At 36.0% G+C, this 12,358-nt stretch overlaps 1 long non-coding RNA gene across 1 annotated transcript in view; it reads right to left on the bottom strand.

Annotated features, from left to right (window-relative positions):
- The window catches only part of LOC126495443 (uncharacterized), an 84,776-nt gene extending 79,662 nt beyond the window's left edge, over positions 1-5,114 (bottom strand). The window contains exon 1 of the long non-coding RNA XR_007590143.1: positions 5,074-5,114. This is a non-coding gene — a long non-coding RNA (uncharacterized lncRNA). The remainder of the gene's footprint in view (positions 1-5,073) is intronic.
- Positions 5,115-12,358: the final 7,244 nt, after the last annotated feature.

Genomic DNA, 12,358 nt, shown 5'->3' with positions numbered 1-12,358 from the left:
CAGTTTCGTGGATGCTAACCTTACTAGACCTGGATGGAGGTGGGTGGTCCTTGGACTTCTCACAGGCAGGGCAGGGAACCCTGATTGCTCTTTGGGCTGACGAGGGAGGGGGACTTGATTGGGGGAGGGGGAGGGAAAGGGGAGGCAGCGGTGGGGAAGAGACAGAAATCTTTAATAAATAAATAAATAAAAGAAAGAAAAAAGAAAGTAAATGGTTTCTGTCAGAAAAATTCTTGAGGAACCTATTTCAGGCCCTCTATTAAATCTGGATCAATTGTTTCCTGTAATAATCATGGAGGAATCTCCTACCCAGAGCAACTACAACCTAATGCCTATTGTAATGACCCATAATGCTTTAGATAACAGAATAACTATACAAGAGATAATGTTGTGGGAAGTCCTTCCACTCCTCCAGCCAATAGTCGCTGAGATACCAGCCCATTGGGGCATGGTCTCCCTCCCTTTAAAAAAGCAGCCACTTCCCTTCTTGCTCTCTTACTTCCTGCTCTGCTTCCAGCGACTAGACTCCCTTCCTGATTGTGCAGAGAGCTGTTGTCTGGGACGATGATCTGTAAGTTTTTTCCCCTTTAAATAAATAACCATTCTATTAATCATAATTCTAAACTGGTGTGGGATTGTTTTTAACTTACACCTTTGCCTTCATCTAGGGCCCAACATTTGGTTTTAGGACCCCTCCTTCCCACTTTTGGCTGCCTGCCTCCAGTTCAGCTTGGCGTGGGCCCTCCCTCTTTCAGCCATGGCCTGTGCCTTGCGGCCTGTGCCTTGTGCGTGGAGCCAGCAGTTTAATATAAATTATCATGCCGTGGCTCTTCTTGCTGCATTTCTTTATATTTTCCCTTTAGACACCTCAGATTGACTTCAAGTCCTCATGTACACTATGGTTTGCATCCCCATGTGGATTTAAAACCAGAGGCCCACGTAGTCTCTGCCCACATGGTTTGCTCTTTTCTGATTCGTTTTCAAATCTCCCTTGCAAGCACAGCTCTTAAGCAGCACGAAACAGAGCACCCAGTTGTCGGGTACCGAAAGCTGCATCCCCTTGGGGTGACTCTGGCACATGGAGGCATACATGGCTTCCAGGTTACTCTTCTCTGCTCCTGGATTCTGGGTTTATGTTTCCATGTATGGAATTGATTTAATTACATTTACTTTGTTGAGCAACTTGCATTTCCCAGTTTTTAAGAAATACTAGGCAGACCCTAAAACAGGACCCCGTTTTCGTCGTGACTTGGCAACAGCGCCATCTGCTGGATAATAGGTAATATGGCAGTTTTCGTTTCCAACACAAATTTTACTCTTTTGTTTACTAATACAATGGGTTATATCATGCAAAGTTTATATGACTATGAGGATAACATAATTTACTGGTAACTAGGTTTCAGTATTCTTTTGAATATTCTATCATTTAGGAAGAATACGGCACTCCTAAGAACCATACAATCTTTACTAGAAACTCATGCAGGTCAGGAGATTCAGGATTCAAGAGACAATAATAAAGACTTGAAATGGTTGAAGAAATTATTGGAGCTGGTGAACAGAGTAAGAAGGCACAAGGGCAGGATACAATGCCACCACCAGCTATTAGAACTGACTTACCCAGGGTTTTAGTGCCATACCCTGTAATTTATTCTGACAAAGCGTCAACTTCTAAATACTCCAAGGGAGTCAGAGAAGCTAGATGGACACCAATAGCAATGAATGATCTAAAAGAAATTAAGCAAGATATTGTTAATATTGGCTTGCACTCTGCATATGTTAAGAAAATGATAAGGACTTGGGCTTCTAATGCTAGAGCTACCCACCATGATTTCCATCAGTTAGTGTCTGCAGTTTTAGATAAGGGACCTTCCTTGATATTTGGAATCGATTTCAGAGAAGAATCCAAGCATATGGAACAGGAAGGAAGAGCAAAAGTTGTGGAGGTGTCCCAAGATCAAATTCTTAGTGCAGGAGAATATGCTGATCCACAGGTCCAAGCTCTTTATGATGATGAAGTACTGTGTCTATGTCACCAAGCAGCTTTAAATGCTTGGAATAGGATACAAGATCCAGCAAAAAGGGTTGAATCATATACCAGAATTAGGCAGGGACAGAGAGAACCCTTTATTGACTTTTTGCAAAGATTAATTAAGGCTCTGGACATAGGGGTAACAGAACCAGAAGCTAGACGAATACTTCTTGAATCTCTAGCTTTTGAGAATACAAACGTGGAATGCAAAAAGATAATTGGGCCTTTAAAGTCTAGATCAGCACCTATGGATGAATGGATTCAGCATATGATGAATGTTGAGATGTTTAGCTATAATGATGAATCTTGGGTAGGAGAAGCGATTTCCAAAGTAATGAGGAGACATCAAATTGCCAGGTGTTTTCATTGTGGTAAATTAGTATATCTGAAACGGAATTTCAGGCAAAGAATTTCTAGGAATAATATCTCCTCTGGGAATGACAAAAATAGGAGACCTCAGCCTTCAGGTATATGTAGGAGATGCGGTAAAGGTTGACATTGGTCCAATAAATGCAGGTCAACAACAGACAGAAAAGGCAACCCAATACCGTGGGGAAACTCCTTGAGGGGCCTCTCGCAGGCCCCTAAGCCAACAGTGGCCCAGTCATTCCCAGTCACAGTGGAGAACGTGCCTCACCAAGAAAATTACAAGCTCCAATTTCTGCTGTAAAAAGTAATGCTGGTCTAAATGATGAATTATGCATGGAGGATGAGTCAAAAAACAAAAATCAATAGGACAGAGTAAACGTATATTTTGGCAACTTCTATTAACGATCAAAGACCAAAGCTAAGAGTCTGTATAAATGGCACTTTTATTGAAGGCTTATTAGACACAGGTGCGGATGTAAGTATCATTACTCCAGAATCTCGGCATCTGATTTGGCCTCTTCAAGAGGTAGATGTTCAGTTCCTGGGAATTGGAACCCTATCTCGTATAAAACAAAGCACAAAATGGGTTGAATGCATAGGGCCTGAAAGGCAGGTAGGAAGACTAAGGCTATATATAGAAAATATTGCAATAAATTTATGGGGCCATGACCTGCTACAGCAATGGAATACCCAGATTAACATTCCGGTAGTTCCAGGAACTCATAATTCTGGGAAGAATATGATGAGGTATTATGGGAAAAATTCACCAGCCATTCAAGTTGTACAAGAACATACAGAAAATACCAAACCTTAGAGGTACCAACAGCCCTATCTTTATAATGGCTAACTGAGAAGCCAATCTGGATTAAACAGTAGCCTTTAGCTGAAGATAAATTACAGGCATTGGAACAGCTGGTGCAAGAGCAACTAGATGCTCATCATATTGAAGAATCAACCAGCCCTTGGAATTCTGTGATTGTTATAAAAAAGAAATCTGGCAAATGGAGAATGGTGACAGATTAAGAGCTGTCAACAAGGTAATTCAACCTATGGGCCCACTAAAATCTGGAATTCCTTTGCTTTCTCTATTACCAAAAACAATGACTTCTTATAGTTCTTGATTTGAAAGATTGTTTTTTCACTACACCATTATGAGAAAAGGAAGAAGAAAATTTTTCCTTCATAGTGCCTACTTATAATAATTCTCAGCCTAATAGGAGATATCAATGGATTGTCCTCCCACAGGGTATGCTCAATAGTCCTACATTGTGCAAATATTTTGTAAGTGAACAATTGGAAATAATTTGTAAACAATTCCCCAAGTCCATAATTTATCATTACATGGATGACATCTTGTTATCTGATTCAAATAAAGATATTTTAGAAAGGATGTTTGAAGAAGTAAAGAAAGTCTTGCCTAGGAGAGGATTACAAATTGCCTCTGAAAAGATTCAAAGAGGAAATTCTATTAATTACCTAGGTTACAGAATAGGGTTAGAGAAAATTAAAACACAAAAGGCACAAATTAGGAGAGACTGGTTAAAGACTATTAATGACTTCCAAAAATTGTTAGGAGACATTTCCAGTCTACAACCAGCTGTTGGGATAACACCTGATCTAGTAGTTCATTGAAACAAAACCTTAGATGGTGATAGAGATTTGAATAGTCCAAGAAAACTGACAGCTGAAGCAGAAAAGGAACTGACAATGATTGAGGAAAAATTACAGGAGGCACATGTGGATAGGGTGAACCCAAATCTTAGCTGAATCCCAGTCATATTGCCTAACAAAATTTCTCCTACAGGGATTCTAATGCAGATGGGAAGATATTATTTTAGAGTGGATATTTATACGTAATACACCAAGTAAAAAAGTTTAAAACTCATGTGAAAAATGTCTCTGAATTAATTATAAAAGTTAAGCTGAGAAGTAGTTCTAGAGGATGACTTCCCCTCTCCCAGTAATGTTTGCCCTTGGGTTTAGGGACATCACTTAGGGGTTTATTATAATTAGTATACGGTTGAGGGTTGGGGGAGGAATTTTAATTAACTCAGGGATCATTTTGGAAAAAAAAAAAGATGGGATAATAGATTTAAAATTGTGAGTTACTGTTTTTAGACAAATATATTGGTATTGATTCTTGTATATTGATACAAAGTTAAATTATATTGACTATTNACATATATTGTATTGATATATATATTGTATATATTTACCATATTGCAGTGTACATTTCTACCTCTGATTAAGATACTTATATATTGTTTGTGTATTGATATATATTTACCATACTGCAATGTATATTTGTACATTGTTTATATTTGGAGGTCACTGTCCTTATTTGTTTCACAGTCGTTTATTGTCTTAGTCCTTAAGTTAGATAGGTATTGAGAATTATATAGATCAATAGTATTCTAAGTTTGTCATTTATAATTAGACTAATCAAGTTCTTTAGATTCATAGAGATTATATTCAGTATAGATAGAAAATCTTCAACCTTTTCAAAGAGCTGTAGAAAATGGCCTTTAATCTAACTCAGAGTTTTGTGGTAGTGAGACACAATTGCTCCTGGCAAACACTGCTCTATTCCAGAGAGAATGTTGAGCACCAAAGACACTCCACCTGGAGGGTTTCTTTTTGGCAGAACTGGCCTTTGGGCAAAGAAATGCCCATACCTCAACCACTGACAGAGATACAGAGCATGCATCAATGGATAAAGCAGGACTGTCATATCCTGCCAAGACAGGGTAAGATAGTTTTGAAAAGTTGCTTGCCTTTGAAAATGGTATGTCAGTTATGTTACGCCTTAGCCAAAGTTGGTTGCTTCAATGCTGCAAACGTGACTTTGGGTTATTGTCCAGGTAGCTAGTTGTCTCTGTGATTTGTTGCATGTTTTGGAAGTTCTTTGATTACACTTCCTTATTACTCAGGTAACATCATTTCCCTTCTCAGATCTTCTATGGGGTTGAAGACTATATCAATGTAGTTACTTTCTACTCATGACTTGGCCCAGCTATTTATTATATAATACCTAAGCTAGTTAGAATAGGATATTTGTACTTATTTTATATAATTTCGTAGTAGGTTTAGAACTCTCCTACTTAAACAAAAGGGGGAGGTGTTGCAGGAGGTCCTTCTGCTCCTCCACGCAATAACCACTGAGATACCAGCACATTGGGGCGTGGTCTCTCTCCCTTTAAAAATGCAGCCACTTCCCTTCTTGCTCTCTCTTACTTCCTGCTCCGCTTCTGGCGACTAGACTCCCTTCCTGATTGTGCAGAGGGCTGTTGTCTGGGAGGGAGATCTGTAAGTTTTTTCCTCTTTAAATAAATAACCATTCTATTAATCATAATTCTAAACTGGTGTGGGATTGTTTTTGACTTACACTTTCGCTTTCAAGATAACAAAAGATTCAGGAAAATATTATTGCAAAATTCTTTAAATGAGCAAAGACCAAAAATTAGAAATACAAATAAATGACACTGTCGCAGAAGGTTTGGTAGACATAAGTGCAAATTGGCTTTTTTAATATATAAATGTTTATCTTTTAGGACTTGAAATTCTATCTCAGGTTAAAAAAAAAGTTTGAGATGGGTTGAATACACAGGGTCAGAACTACAGAAAAAAAAATAATCCACATGTGGCTACAATAGCAACAAATATGTAGGGACATGATTTGTTACAGCAATGGAATACTCATATTAAAGTTTCTCTAATCATGGGAAAAACATACATCAACATATATTTTGGGAAAAATATTACAAGGTATAATAAAGAATAGTCACTGAATATTCAGGCTGTAAAAGAATAGAGCCTAATAGTTGCTGATCTTGCAAAGGCAGCAGCAACTTTACCTTTAAAATTGTTGAGAAACACACTTGCATTTGGCTACACAAGGACTTTTGACAATAGAGAAACTGCAAGTCTTAGAGCAGCTGGCACAGGAGCAGTTAAATGCTCAGCATATTAAAGAATCAAGCAGACTTAGGAATTCTCCTCTATTTGTTGATAAAATAGAAATTTGGAAAATAAATAATGGTAACAAATCCAAGAGCTGTTATAAAGATGATTCAGCCATTGGACTCTGTACAATCTGAAATTCCCTTGCCTTTTTATTGCCGAAATAATGGGCTATTAAAATTATTAATTGCAAGGATTGTTTCTTGACTATACCTTTAAAAGAAAATGATAGAGAAAATTTAGTCTTCATCGTGCCTGCTTTTAATAATTCTCAGTCTGCTGGGATATTTTTCCATAGGAAATGATAACTTAGCCCCACTGTTGAAAATGATATGTAAACAATTTATTCAATCTACGTTTCATCAATTCACAGATGATATTTTACTATTTCATTCAAATGTGTATATTTTAGAAGAATGTTTGAAGAAGTAAAGAAAAGTATTCCTTTTGGGGGATTACAAATTGATCCTGAAAAAATACAAAAAGTGGAATCTCTTAATTGTTTAGGCTGTAAAATACATATACAAAATATGTAGATCACAAAAGTTACAAATTAGGAGAGATTGGTTAGAAAATCATTCTAAATGATTTTCAAAGATTGCTAGAAGTATTTCCTATCTATGGCCCAATATTGGGATAATTCCTGATGAACTGATTACTTTGTTCAAACCTTAGAGGGTGACAAGGACTGGAAGAATAACACGAAATTATCAGCTGAATCTGAGAGAGAAATGGGTTTGATAGAAGAGAAATTACAGAATATATATATATGCAGATCTTGTGGATCTGAATCTCAACTTCAGTCTGGGTATATCACCCTCTAAGCATTTTCCTACAGAAAATGTAATACAGGGGGAAGATTTGAGCTTAGAATGGAGATTTTACCACATAATCTGAGTAAAAAATTAAAAATATATTTGCAAAAGACTTCTGAGTTGATTTTAAAAGGAAAATTGATACTTAGTAAATTAGCAGGAATACACCAAGCAGTGATTGTAGTACATATTAATAATGATGAAATTTACAAATTGTGGGAAGAAAGTGAACCCTGGAAATGAGTTTGCTGTAAATTGTTGGGAGATATTAGCAAAATGTGTCAAAAAAGCAAGAGAATACAACTTAAAAAGAGACCTAACTGAATCATTTCTTGCATAGTACTGGAAAACCCAATATCTGGAGCCACTACATTCTATACTGATTAAATCAGAGAAGGCAGGATAAAAATCAGAAAATCTAAGTAAAGTGAATTTAAGTCTTATGATTCTGTCAAAAAGTCAAAATGATATGCTATTTTCATGACACTAATGGATTTTAAGGAACCTATCAACATAGTTATTGATTCACAATATGCAGAAAGAGTTGTTTTGCATATTGATATCGCTGAATGTATACAAGATGATACATTCTGTAATTTAGAAAAAAGTGATGTGAGAGGGAAAGTTGTCATGTTACAGAACTCTAGTGGAGGAGTTTTATATGGGGGAAGTAAATGGGAAAAGGTGGAGGAGAGAAGGAAGACTGGCCTCTGGGGACAGGAGTTGCAGAGTACAAAACAGAAGAGACATACAGACAGACTGAAACATAAGAATGATAGATCGGAGGTAAGCAAGTCCCTTTTAACAGGTAATGTAATGAATGTGCACAGGAGGTGTGCTTAGTGCCTACGGCTGAGGATATACAAGGTCATGTAAGTACAGATGCCTAATTACTAACCATACAGAACTGACTTTACTATTTATTCAGTTACAAGAAATAATCAGGAATAAGAGTCATCCCATATACATAACACACATCAGACCCAAAACAAGTCTGTCAGATTTTCTAGCACAAGGCAATGGAGAAATTTATAAACTCAACTGAAAATGTGGTAGAGGCCTCAAAATTTATACAAAACATCATTTTAATAGCAATTGTAAAAGAAAACTTTTCCTACACAAAACAACAAGAGAGGGAAATTTTAAGGAAATGTCCTACTTATTCTTTATACAACCAAATACAACTACCTGCAGGAAGTAACCCACAACGAGATAGCATTTCTTTTGTATTTTAATAAATAATCCTTACCTGAGGATCAGAAAAGTAAACAGCCACACTAGGCAGTCTTACAGACCAGAGAGCAATGATACACACTTTAATCCCAGTAGCCACAATGACACATACATTTAATCCCAGTAGCCATGCTAGCTTGCCATAGAAACCTGGCAGTAGTGGTGCATGTTCTTAATCCCCGAACTAGAGAGGACTATAAAATTGGAGGAGAAAAGTCTTAGTCTCAGTCTCATTCTGAGGTTTCCTGGAGGCAGGATCACCATTTTCAAAGTGACTTTGATGTAAGAGCCAGTGGCTGGCTGCTTTGCTATTCTAGTCTTCAGTTTTTAATCCAAAATCTGTCTCTGAGGTTAAATCATGATTTAACAACATGTAATATAAGTAATGCAATCTGACAGATGGACATAGTTTATTTTGTAGACTTTGGAAAATTAAAATATATACACAAAAACATTGATAACTTTTCAGGTTTTCAATGAACAACTCTTTTGAGTTTGGAAAAAGCTTATCCATTAATCACACAATTGCTAGAAGGTAAGCCATCATGGGTATAGTATACCTGTACAAACTAAGATGGACAATGCCACAGTATATTTCTTTAAGAAAAATAAAACAATTCTTTGCTTATTACAATATAAAAAGCAAATTACAGTTAAACTACATAATACTTCAGGGCAAGTAGTTATAGAAAGATCAAATTGAACTCTAAAGAATATGCTAAATAAATGAAAATGAGGAATAAAAACCACCAAAATAAACTGTATAATGATTTAATAACTTTTAATTTTTATAAATGCTAATGAGAACTGAATAACACCTGTGGAGAGACACTGGAATTTAGAAAAAAAAAAAAACACTGAATAAATCAGATGGTATACTTTAAAGATGCATTGACCTCAGAATGGAAACAAGGACATGTGTTACATTGAGAAAGGGGTTTTGTTTTTGTTTCCAAAGGAGGAGAAAAATCTATGCATGTCCTCAAAATTGAAAAAGATCTGATTTGAACAAGAGACAACTCTTAATTAGAAGAGATGATAGTTCATCAAGCAGCATGGTCATATAATCCAAAAAAACCTATAAAACTAACAAATGATTTACTTTATTTGTAGCAAAAGTAAGTCACTTGGGAAAATTATGCTCCTGCTTCAATTCCGGATGGATTCTGTCCAAGTTGGACAAGAAGGACATAAAAGAGAGTGTCTACAAATAATTGACAAAATAAATAAGGACAGTTCTTCAAAAATTCTGCTTTATATAAATGTCTTTAGAATATTCTAGACCCGTAAGCCAAAGATGCATGCCCCAATGTTGCAGAAGAACCATGGGTGACTGTGTAGGTTGCCAACAGTTTTTGTCATTTAACATATATTTTGGAAGGTATATGCTTGCACTTCCTGCTTACACAGTTAATATTATTTTCTTCTTGAGTCTCTGAAGGAATAGAAGACTAGATAGTTACAGTGAAAGTATTTCTTATTTACTAGACTCAGAAAAGAAATTCAATAAAGAAATGTAAACTATAGGAGGTTGAGAGATATAAAAAGCTAATTTTGAATTAGTAATGCAAGTTAGAATAGAAAGTAAATTAGGTACAGCATTTTGAACATACCAAGATAAGATAGATAATGGGGTATTTTTCTTTGAATTTGTCAACTAGACATTTTTTATGTATTTAAAGTCTGTATTCTTGTAGATAATTATCATACTTATTTTATTTTATATAGATGTTCTTATGATAGTTAAAGCCTTCTTTTTTATTTAGACAGAAAGAAAAAACATGTAATAACATTTTGTTTATATTTTAACAAGTAATGTTTGCCTGAACAACAGAGTGCAGAGCTAAGCCACTAGAGGCCAGAGAGTTGTGTAACACACCTTTAATCTCAGGATTCTGGACACAGAGGCAGAAGGATTTTGGTTAGTTCAAGGCTACCCTGGCCTACAAAAGACTGAATATGTCTAAAAAGAAACAGAGCTCACAAAAAGTTGATCCCAGCGCTTGGGATCTGATGCCTTTAATCCCAGTACTAGGGATATATAGAGAGAATTAATACAGCTGGGCAGAGAGGGGAATATAATGAGGGAAGAGACAGAAGATCAGTGCAGTCTGACGTCTGGTGGAGGCAGTTACAGTCTGAGCTTGATGTCTGAGGATAGTATTGCCCCTTTGGTCTCAATACTGGGAGGAGTAAAAGGTTCCTCTATTGTATGGCTGCACTGTTTCTCTGATCATTCAGTTTTCATCCCTTTATATTTGACTCCAGATTTTATTTATTAAGAACAATTAGAATTTGTGCTACAGGGTGATATAGGAATACTTTCTGGAGAGTCTGTAAATAGATATGCAGAGAAAGAGTTCATTACTACAATCAGAGAATAACAACATGTGCTTAAACTTTAAAAATGTTATTATTTAATATTAGAATAATTAAATATACTTTGAGAGTGAACATTTAAGTACAAAGTTCAAAATAATTACATTACTTATTTCATACTACAATTTTCATTCAAGACGAGTAAGCTAAAAAGAGGAAGTAATTTGATCAAGAGAAAGGCATGAAGGTAAGAAAGCAAGGAAAGAAGAGGGAGTAAAAAAATGAAAAAAAAATATTTAAAGACAGAGCCAAAGAAATAGAATTAAACATTGCAACTTATATACAATTATTTATTTTGTACCTTAACTTAGTGAGTTTATTTTAGACAGAAATTATGTGGGTAGTCTAGTCTGTCTTCTATGTCCTGACGCTCAGTAGAAACTGATCTAGATTCAATGTAGAATTAATAATTTTCAGAGTTTAAAGTATACTTTCTTTCTTTCTTTCTTTTTTTTTTTTTTTTTTGGTTTTTCGAGACAAGGTTTCTCTGTGTTTTTTGGAGCCTGTGCTGGAACTAGCTCTTGTAGACCAGGCTGGTCTCGAACTCACAGAGATCCACCTGCCACTGCCTCCCAAGTGCTAGGATTAAAGGCGTGCGCCACCACCGCCCGGCGTATACTTTCTTTTTAAGATACTTTTAACATACATTTTTAGGTATAATATTATGTGAGTCTATTCAATGACTGGCTAAATTGAAATGGCCAAATTATAATAGCTTTCAGTATAGAATATGCTAGTAATAAGGTCAATGTTTCAGAAAATTAAGGTGTTTAAAGTACACAAAGTCTTCTGTTTTGATCACATATGGTAAACATATACAATAAGGAGCACACACAGAAACATACATAAAATAAACATTTTTAAAAGAAACTTTTGAAGAAATGAATCAAACTTTTAAGACTGAGAAACTTCTTTTATCTTATATTGCAATAAAAGTTATGTGATAGAGAAAAATTTTCCTCTTCTTTTAAGGTTCCACCCAGTACTTAGTAGAAAGTCTGTGGGTACAGAAGAAAGATACTTTGCAATCTAGTTTTTTCATGCAATAATTTTCTTTGTTTATTTGTTCATTTCACTTGTACCTAAGTTCTATTAATCTAAAAACCAACAGCACCTTGAAATTTTGCACTGTCACAGTGTGAATTGACTTATGTGTACAGAGTCAGTAAACAGTGTAGAAAATTTAGTGTGGCTTTGGGAGAAGGAGAGATCAAGCAGCCTCTCCTCTGCTGCCCATGGACCTAACTGGGGAAATCCCCTTGGACATCTGGGAACACCTCTAAGGCCAAGTATCTTGCCAACCCTAAAATGGCTTCCTTGGTTAAGATAAATTATTCCCTGATTCCATATCCACGCTTCCTCCATCTCAACCATCCCATTCCCCAAAGCTCTCCCCAATCCTCCCCTTCTCCATTCTCTCTCCCCATTTCCCCTTCCCACCACACCACCTCCACGCCCGTGCTTCCAACTTTGGTTTGGCCATCTTGTCTACTTCAAATATCCAGGAGAATAAATATGTTTTTCTTTGCATTCACCTTCTTATTTAGCTTCCCTAGGATCATTAATTATAGGC

This window comes from Alexandromys fortis, unplaced genomic scaffold (assembly GCF_014885135.2).
Source record: "Alexandromys fortis isolate MF-2015 unplaced genomic scaffold, M_Fortis_MF-2015_v1.1 scaffold_286, whole genome shotgun sequence".
NCBI classification, from domain to species: domain Eukaryota; kingdom Metazoa; phylum Chordata; class Mammalia; order Rodentia; family Cricetidae; genus Alexandromys; species Alexandromys fortis.
This window is presented reverse-complemented; position numbering and strand designations above follow the sequence as displayed.